Genomic DNA, 8,766 nt, shown 5'->3' with positions numbered 1-8,766 from the left:
CAGGTCATTGTAGTCAAAGGAGTTTGCAAAGAAAAAGCGTCTGGACTTCTTTGAGTTGCTTGAAGACGTTTCACCTCTCATCCGAGAAGCTTCTTCAGTTCTAAGGACAAAATCATTGACCGCCTCAAATACCACCGCCTTTATCCAGGGGATGCCATACCCTGCATTTATGGACTTCCTAAGATCCACAAGGAAGGGGTCCCACTCAGACCCATAGTCAGTAGCATAAACTCAGCCACTTATAACATTGCGAAACACCTTGCTACCATCCTGGCACCTCTCGTGGGGAACACCCCACACCACATCAAGAACTCCACCGACTTCACCGACAAGGTCCAGAAACTTACCCTGGATCCAGATGAAACCATGGTGTCCTTTGATGTAGTCTCTCTCTTCACTTGCATACCCACCACGGAAGCAGTGGAGACTGTCAGAAAACGACTACAAGAAGACAGCTCCTTGGAAGACAGGACCAACTTCACACCTGATCAGATCTGCACACTGTTAGACCTCTGCCTTACCACAACATACTTCAAATACAACGAAGGCTTCTACAGACAAAAACATGGCTGTGCCATGGGCTCCCCTGTGTCACCTATTGTAGCCAACCTTTACATGGAGGAAGTGGAAAGAAAGGCTCTTGGCTCTTTTAAAGGGAGAGTACCCAGCCACTGGTACAGATATGTAGACGACACCTGGGTCAAAATCAAGACACAAGAAGTGGAATCCTTCACTGCGCACATTAACGCCGTGGATAAAAACATCAAGTTCACCAGGGAAGACACAAAGGATAACTGTTTGCCTTTCCTGGACTGCGCTGTGCACATTGAAGAGAATGGCAACCTCAACATTGAAGTTTACCGGAAGCCCACACACACGGACCAGTACCTCCTCTTTGACTCCCATCACCCTCTGGAACACAAACTTGGAGTAATCAGGACCCTACACCACCGGGCAGAACATGTTCCCTCCAAGCCTGAAGGGAAAAAGAAGGAACACACACATGTAAAGGAAGCACTGAAAACATGTGGTTATCCTAACTGGGCGTTCATAAAGTCAGCAAAGAGGCACAGAAAAGAAGATCAGACACCAGCGAGGGAGGATAAGAAAGACAGACGCAACAACATTGTCATCCCCTATGTAGCCGGTGTATCAGAGAAACTCAGGAGAGTTTTCTCCAAGCACGACATCCCAGTGTACTTTAGACCCAGCAACACACTCAGACAGAAACTGGTTCACCCGAAAGACAAAACTCCAAAACACAGACTGAACAACGTGGTGTATGCTGTACAGTGCAGTGAGGAATGCCCAGACCTCTACATTGGAGAGACCAAACAGCCACTTCACAAGCGCATGGCACAACATAGAAGAGCCACCTCCACAGGACAAGACTCAGCAGTCCACCTGCATCTTAAGGATAAAGGTCACTCTTTCGAGGATGCCAATGTTCACATATTGGACAGAGAGGACAGATGGTTTGAAAGAGGAGTGAAAGAGGCCATCTATGTCCACTGTGAGCGACCATCTTTGAACAGAGGTGGTGGTTTACGACACCAACTGTCTGCCATCTATAACCCAGTTTTGAGTTCCCTCCCCAGACGCCTTAACGCCCACTCACATCCTGGGCCATCTGACCTCAGGAAATCACATGATAGGGTGGGGCCAGGTTTCACAATGAGCTCACCCGAAACCCTGGCTGATTAGGTCCCACACCCGCTTTCACACCTTGGCGCATGTGATTAGAGGATCACCAGGGGGTCCTTTGTCCCTCCTTGGGGGGATACTCCCACTGGGTTTAAATCTGGGACTCTCGGCCATTTGACCTTAGAACTGAAGAAGCTTCTCGGATGAGAGGTGAAACGTCTTCAAGCAACTCAAAGAAGTCCAGACGCTTTTTCTTTGCAAACTCCATTCTGCTTTTTAATTTTCAGACTGACCCGATCAAGCCGCGCAAAAGCTAGCAAGCCCGCCTACTGTCTCGCTATTTTCCCACTGATGTACAAATACCATTCTGCTTTTATGCATGTTGTCATATAGGAATATGGTTTATTAATAAACAGCACACAGTGGTCCCGCCCATCCGTCACTGCCTCGCTTTTTTGCTGATTTTTTATTGCACAGTACAGCATTGCATTCTGCAGCCTGATTGACAAATCTCCACCATGTCGTGTCTCCTGCACTTGCCAAACTTATCATGTTTGATTTTGATAACCATCACGTCCAATAGAAAAAACAGCACAAAAACACTCATAACTATGACCCTCGTTGGGAAATACACACCTGCACCGCGAGGGAAAAAGGCGCACGAAAGTGGCAGGCAGATGAAGACAAAATGCGACATAATAATACTACGTTTTGCAATCTACAAAGGTTTGCACTTTGAGAATCAACTTGTGAGAACTGTGAGTAATGTTCATGTGTGTGGGGAAAAAAGTGTATAAAGTGCGTGGCGAGGGGCTAGTTATTCTGACAACCCATGCTGCAATAAATGAGGGACCACTGTATATACTTTCTCTATGACTATCGTTTAAAACCTGTTAACATTTTAATATTGTCTTGATAGAACCAGCTGATTCTGCAGCAGAGCATCCCCTGTTGATTCTCCTTGCTCCCCAGTCCCTGAGCTCCTGCTGCTGCACCCACAGGTATGTAATTGTAGCATCAGATGTACAGCAGCACTGATAGCTTTTTACTCGGCGGGATTCCCTTGTGATCACTTTACTAAATGTCAACAACCAATCTGATTATATCCTGTTTTTTTTTTTCAATGTTGAAATGAAAATCTAGCATCAGCCTTCTCTTTTCCTTGTGTTTTGTGCTGTTTTACAGGCCCAGAGAGGAGGACAGCTCCGAGGCAGATGAGGGACGGTCCCAGGATGGTCCATCGGCGGTGGAGCTGGCCATCCTGGAGTTCCTGAAGAGGCCACGCCAGTCTCCAATGGAGCATTTCCTCCTCAGCCTTGTTCCTGCTCTGGAGAGCAGCTGGGTCCTTTTTATTCCTGTCTCTCTGTAAATACTTATATTTTATATATTTATGTTTAATGTTTTTCTGTTTGAGAATTTTAATATTATTTCAAATAAATTTTTATAATGACTAATGTCTCAGTTCTACTACACAGCAAATATTGGCACACCACTTGACACATAGAAGTAGTAGAATTTATTTCATATTATACTAATGACAAAATATACTAATACAGTGGGATGCAAAAGTTTGGGCAACCTTGTTAATAGCCAGTATTTTCCTGTATAAATCGTTGGTTGTTACAATAACAAATGTCAGTTAAATATATCATACAGGAGACACACACAGTGATATTTGAGAAGTGAAAAGAAGTTTATTGGATTTACAAAAAGTGTGCAATAATTGTTTAAACAAAATCAAGCAGGTGCATAAATTTGGGCACCACAAGAAAAGAAATGAAATAAATATTTAGTGTATATCAATGTGTGTGTCTCCTATATGATATATGGGGGGGCCTTTGTCTGGACGTGCTTCCCATCCAGAGCTCCACAGCTGAAAGGGAAGTTCCAGCGCTCCTGGAATCCCTCTGTGATGGACCGCCAGTCTCCAGGTGAAGGCACCGCCATGAAGTTGTCCACTAGACAGTCCCAGATGACCGTCGCTACCTGGGGGGTGATCTGGCACACTGTGGACACACCGACTCTGAAACTGAACGTGATGGTCCTGAAGGAGTCCCCGGTGGCAAGGAACCTGGACAAAAGTGTTCAAAATTAGTATTATGTGTACTGCAGTTACAAAATACATTATTCAAATTCCAAAATAGTTTTGTGATGTCAGATTTAAATTACAAAACAAATCTTACATAAAACATTTTGTAATTATAAGTATAATTACATAATATATATTAGATATAATATAAAACAGTTGTGTTTTGTTTAACTTTACCATATCATAATTTGATTGGTAGCAACTTTTACCCCTACAGTGAGCCAATCACTCATAATTCCTAGACATGTCAGTCAGGTAGGAATGAAGTAAGACATTAATAGAAATAAAGAGTTGTATGTTGACATGTAGCCCTTTCCTTGCTTAAATCCTTGTTAATATTTTTGAAAAGTTAACCTGTGATAAGACATAGCTTATCAAGCTAGAATATGCTAGATAGAACCATATAACTAAAGATGAACCAAACTTCACAATTTTATCTAGCTCTCAGTTTTAAGAAAGGCTGCTGACCCCTGTTATAGAGTCTGACAGCTGCGAGGTTTATATACAAATATTCAACTATACCAGAATTAAACCAGGTGTAAATTTAAAAAAAAAGGAGTGAGTATCACTACAAAGATTAACCCACAGTGGTCCTCATACCACAGTTTGATATCAGTAAACACTGAGAGCATACACTGATAGACACCACAGCCATGCTATCGTTGCAAACACTGATAACAGCATAAATCGAATTAAATCGGGACTTGATGAGACCTTTCGAGTATCACTAGAAATATTATAAACAGTCGTCTCCGTACCACAGTTTGCTATCAGTAAACACCGACGGCATTCACTGTTAGCATAGCACATCCATGTTAGCAGTGTGTGAACGGATGGTTTAGCATATATTAGCACAGGTATCAATAAAGGACTACCGTTTTAAACACTTTTACTAACCTCAGGCAGATGGACAGGCCCTCTGCAGGTGGGATTGAGCGCCTGTAGTTGGTGTCTCGGCGAGCGATCCTGGGACCGACGCGGGAAAGCAGGTCCTCAAACTGGCCGGGTGACATACGGTGGTATCGCTGGAATCGGCTGTCATCTAAGCGCAGCTCCTGGAGCAAATGGTGAAACTCACCAAACTGCTCACGCCTCTGGAGGAGCTGATGGACCCAGGTACGGCGAGGACGTCTTTTACGCCGCTGCTCTGCTCTCCACAGTAGATAGAGAAGGCTGACTCTCTCTTCAAGCGCTAGCTCGACAGCTGCCATCTTGCAAAGATACCATCTGGCACACCTTCCCCCCACATCCCTCCCACATTTCCGGTTCACGCGCGTGGAAAGATGCAATTTTGAGGCGCGGTGGATTTTTCCTGGACACGCGTTGAGGTGCAAATGTGCACGCGTGACATTAGGGGCGTTTTCGCTCGCCTCTTTCGCGTCCGGTGTGAACGCACCGTAAACCATTGCTTTGGCCTGGTGGCCATTGTTTGTAGCCCACAACAACCGGCAGAACTGAACTTTGAAAAACCCTGTTTGTGTGTCACCAAATACAGTTTTAATATTTTTTTTAGCGGAGAATGTAGTGGTTTAATCTTCATATGTGTGGTCGGTTTGTCAAGATACAGCCTCTTTGCAAAAGTGCTTCGATGATTTCGGAGATGTCTGCCCAGTCTCACGGCAAAGCGTGGGATAGACCCGCTCGCCTCGCAAGCAATCGAGCTGTTGTTACCGCCGACAAAGCGCAGGCCCCGGTACACAGCTGTAATAACCCCCGCTGACACCGACTTCTTTTACAGAGGTTAGGACACATACGAAGTATAACTAACATTAAAAACATGTTTAAGAAGGAGAGAGAGCAAATAAATTCGATTAACAGCTGATCTTTGGGTTTCTGTTCAGTAATCAGCGTGACCTGCGTATAAACGTATAAAATAGAAAACGTTGGTGTTTCCGTCATGTAGTAACTGCTGGCTTTAACTGTACAAAGGTTGTTCGACACTATGAAACACATACAGACTTCATGATGTTCGGCTAATATTTTTATTGTGAATATTAATCATGAGGGCAAACGGCCCTGTACACCACGGAGCGAGCTCAGCATGTTCACGATATCTTCAGCTCTCTGAGTTAACCCAGAGTTTCCCAGCTGACTAACTGTCATCTACGAATATGTCACGGGTCATATCAATATGATTTTACAGAAAAGCATCCTTATTACTGGCAACTATTCCAGAGACTTGAAAATCTACAGCATAAAGAACACAAAATTATAGCAGTCTAACGCAACACTGTAACAGAGATGAACCGTCAGTTTGTCGCAGATCAAAGTGGAATGAAAGTGATTGGTTGAACAGGTGTTTGTGATCTGTGTTATCTGCATTTTCATCAGTGTAAGAGACTCAGCAGCAGATTAGACTAACAGTTATACATTTAATAAATTACCAAATGAATCCACGATCGAACCTGTTCCGACAGTTTGAGTTTGTATTCCCTCAGCTGCAGACTCGCTGCTGAAATGTTTGAGAGGAAGATTATATATGTATGTATTATTCTAGAATAATACATACAGAGGAAAACCCAACCCCTATAGGGTCTACCTTACAATGTGAAGCACTTTGAGGTGATTGTTGTGTTTTGGCGCTGTATAAATAAAATTGAATTGAATTGAAAACTTTACATTTGTGTGTAAATGTTACCTGCTCTCAGTGATGAATACACAACACCTGGATCAGCTGACTGCTCTGTAACACACACAGAAAAACAACAAAGGAGTGTGAAGCATCATACGTGTCCTGCAGTCATGTGTAGGTTCAAACTGCCAGAGGCAGCTCACATACATGAAGCTCCAACTTCTCACTCACTGCATATAAAGTCAAAGAGGAGTCCTTTCATCTCCTCCACCTGCTCTGAGCAGCCACCTGTCCCACACGTCTGTGAAGTTTCCTCCAGTGAATGATCACAAACAGATCAACCCTCCTTTCTGTTCTTCCACATCAGTTACTTAGGAAGTGATTGACTCATAGCTCTGTGGTCTTACCCCACAGCAACCCTGACACCAGAGCAGAAATCACCTTCCACTTCAGCCTCTCAGACTCTGGAACCCCTCCCATAATATAAAGACTTCGGACTTTATGTTTCCCAATTTTTGCTTTAAGTTATTTTGTTATTTACATGATAATGTAAATAACCTAATAATTATCCTTATTGCTGTTTTAGAGGAGCTTCAAAGGATAGTTGCAGATTTCTGTCAGAATCTGCAGATTATACAGTACAAATAAAATGTTCACATTTCTCCAACGTTGTCTTCCCAACAGTTTCACTAACATCTACACTGGATGGCCAGGAAGCGTTTGCGATGTCTTCTCGGGCGCTTCTCCGGCGCCTGAGATGACGTCTGTCTGTGCGTCTGTCTTGTGTCAGTGACGTAAAAGACAGATTTAATGCAACCTGACCATTCAAACAGCTGTCGCTTTCTAAAACATCGGATATGTATCGGATTCAGTACCACATATGAAAGTGACCCAGATCGGATTTGAAAATAGCGGATTTGTGCCGTTCACACTGTCATACCATGATCGGATATGGGTCGTATAGGGTCAAAAAAATCGGATTTGATGCACTTTCCCCTGCAGTGTAAACGTAGCCTTAGACTCGCCTCTTGCCAACAGTCCACTTTCTCATACCGACCCCCCTTCAGGTCTTGACTCAGCTACTGGACACCTATCCAGATGTTTGTGTTCTATGTAGGAGCTGTGTCACCGCTCCTCTCTCTGCAATGCAGAGTGAGATCACTTCCTGTCCACACAGGAAGTGCAGGAATCTCCAGGATCACACCTTTATCTGACCAACAGAGACACAAACAGAGTCATGAACTCCTCTCAGAAGAGCTGCTTCCTGTTTGAACGAGCACCTTGCTGACTTCCTGTCACAGTGACAGTCTTACACTCTCAGCTCACTGACAGACATGTATCCAACATCTGGAAACATCAGCACAGGGACACAGCTGCAACATCTCACTGTCTGTACCTGAAAAAATGATGGACACTTCATCGCTCTGCTGTCCAGATGAGTTCTCACAGAAGTAACTTCCATCAGAGGAGACGGAGCGATCCAGAACACAGGAGGAGCCATGAACCCTCCCAAAGCCTGCAGCTGCTCCACAGTCCTCAGTGAGTCCTCCTCTGGTCCTCTTCACTGTCCATCCATCAACTGTCTGTCCATCATCAACACAACTCAGAGACACTGAAGAAGATCCACTGAAGACCTGCTGAAGGTTTGGACTGACAGACAGAGACACTGGAGGACACACACACACACACACACACACACACACATACAGAGTAAATGTATCCGTATTGTTGTTGGAGTCTCACTGATTGTTTTCACTTCATCAACTCACCTGCAGAAACAGTCAGCGCAGACAGGAGCAGCACACCCACACATGCAACAGGAGGTCAGAGGTCACTGAGGGTCAGAGGTCACTAAAGGCCAGAGGTCATTGGTTACTAAGGACAAGTTACCCCTGGAAGGGTCTTCCAAGGGAATTTGGTATTTGCATGAGCCATTCTTCTTTCAAGCTCAGAAATGTTGGATGTGAGCTTTTTGTGCAGTTTCTATTTTTATATCAAGGGAATATTTTAGCTTTCAAACTACAGCAGTTAGCCTTCTCATTTCCCAAAGAAAAAAAACTTATTCTGATGACAGGTCCGGTGAACAGTGTCTGTGCTGATGTTAAGAGGATGTTTGGAGCTCCGCCTTTTACCTGACTTTTACACACCATGTGCCTTGGGACTCGATGACTATCTTCTGTAACCGTAGATACCGGTCTGATACTTCCTGGCTGAGCTGCTGTGGTTACTAAATGTTTAAACTGTGAAATAGTTTCACTTCCCACATATCACGCAGGTCTGGGCCGGATCTGGTGTCAAGCCAGCACTGCTGGCTGACGTCTGGCATGGTAAGTCATCCAGATATGGGCCAGGCCTGACATAGATGGCACTGTTTATGACACTGCCAGAGGCATGCCACATCTGGCTCGATTATGGTTTGGTTTATGTGGCCCAGGCTCATAGAAAACAGGTCTGGCCCAGA

This window comes from Oreochromis niloticus, linkage group LG3, assembly GCF_001858045.2.
Source record: "Oreochromis niloticus isolate F11D_XX linkage group LG3, O_niloticus_UMD_NMBU, whole genome shotgun sequence".
NCBI lineage: Eukaryota > Metazoa > Chordata > Actinopteri > Cichliformes > Cichlidae > Oreochromis > Oreochromis niloticus.
Note: the sequence above shows the minus strand (reverse complement) of the source record.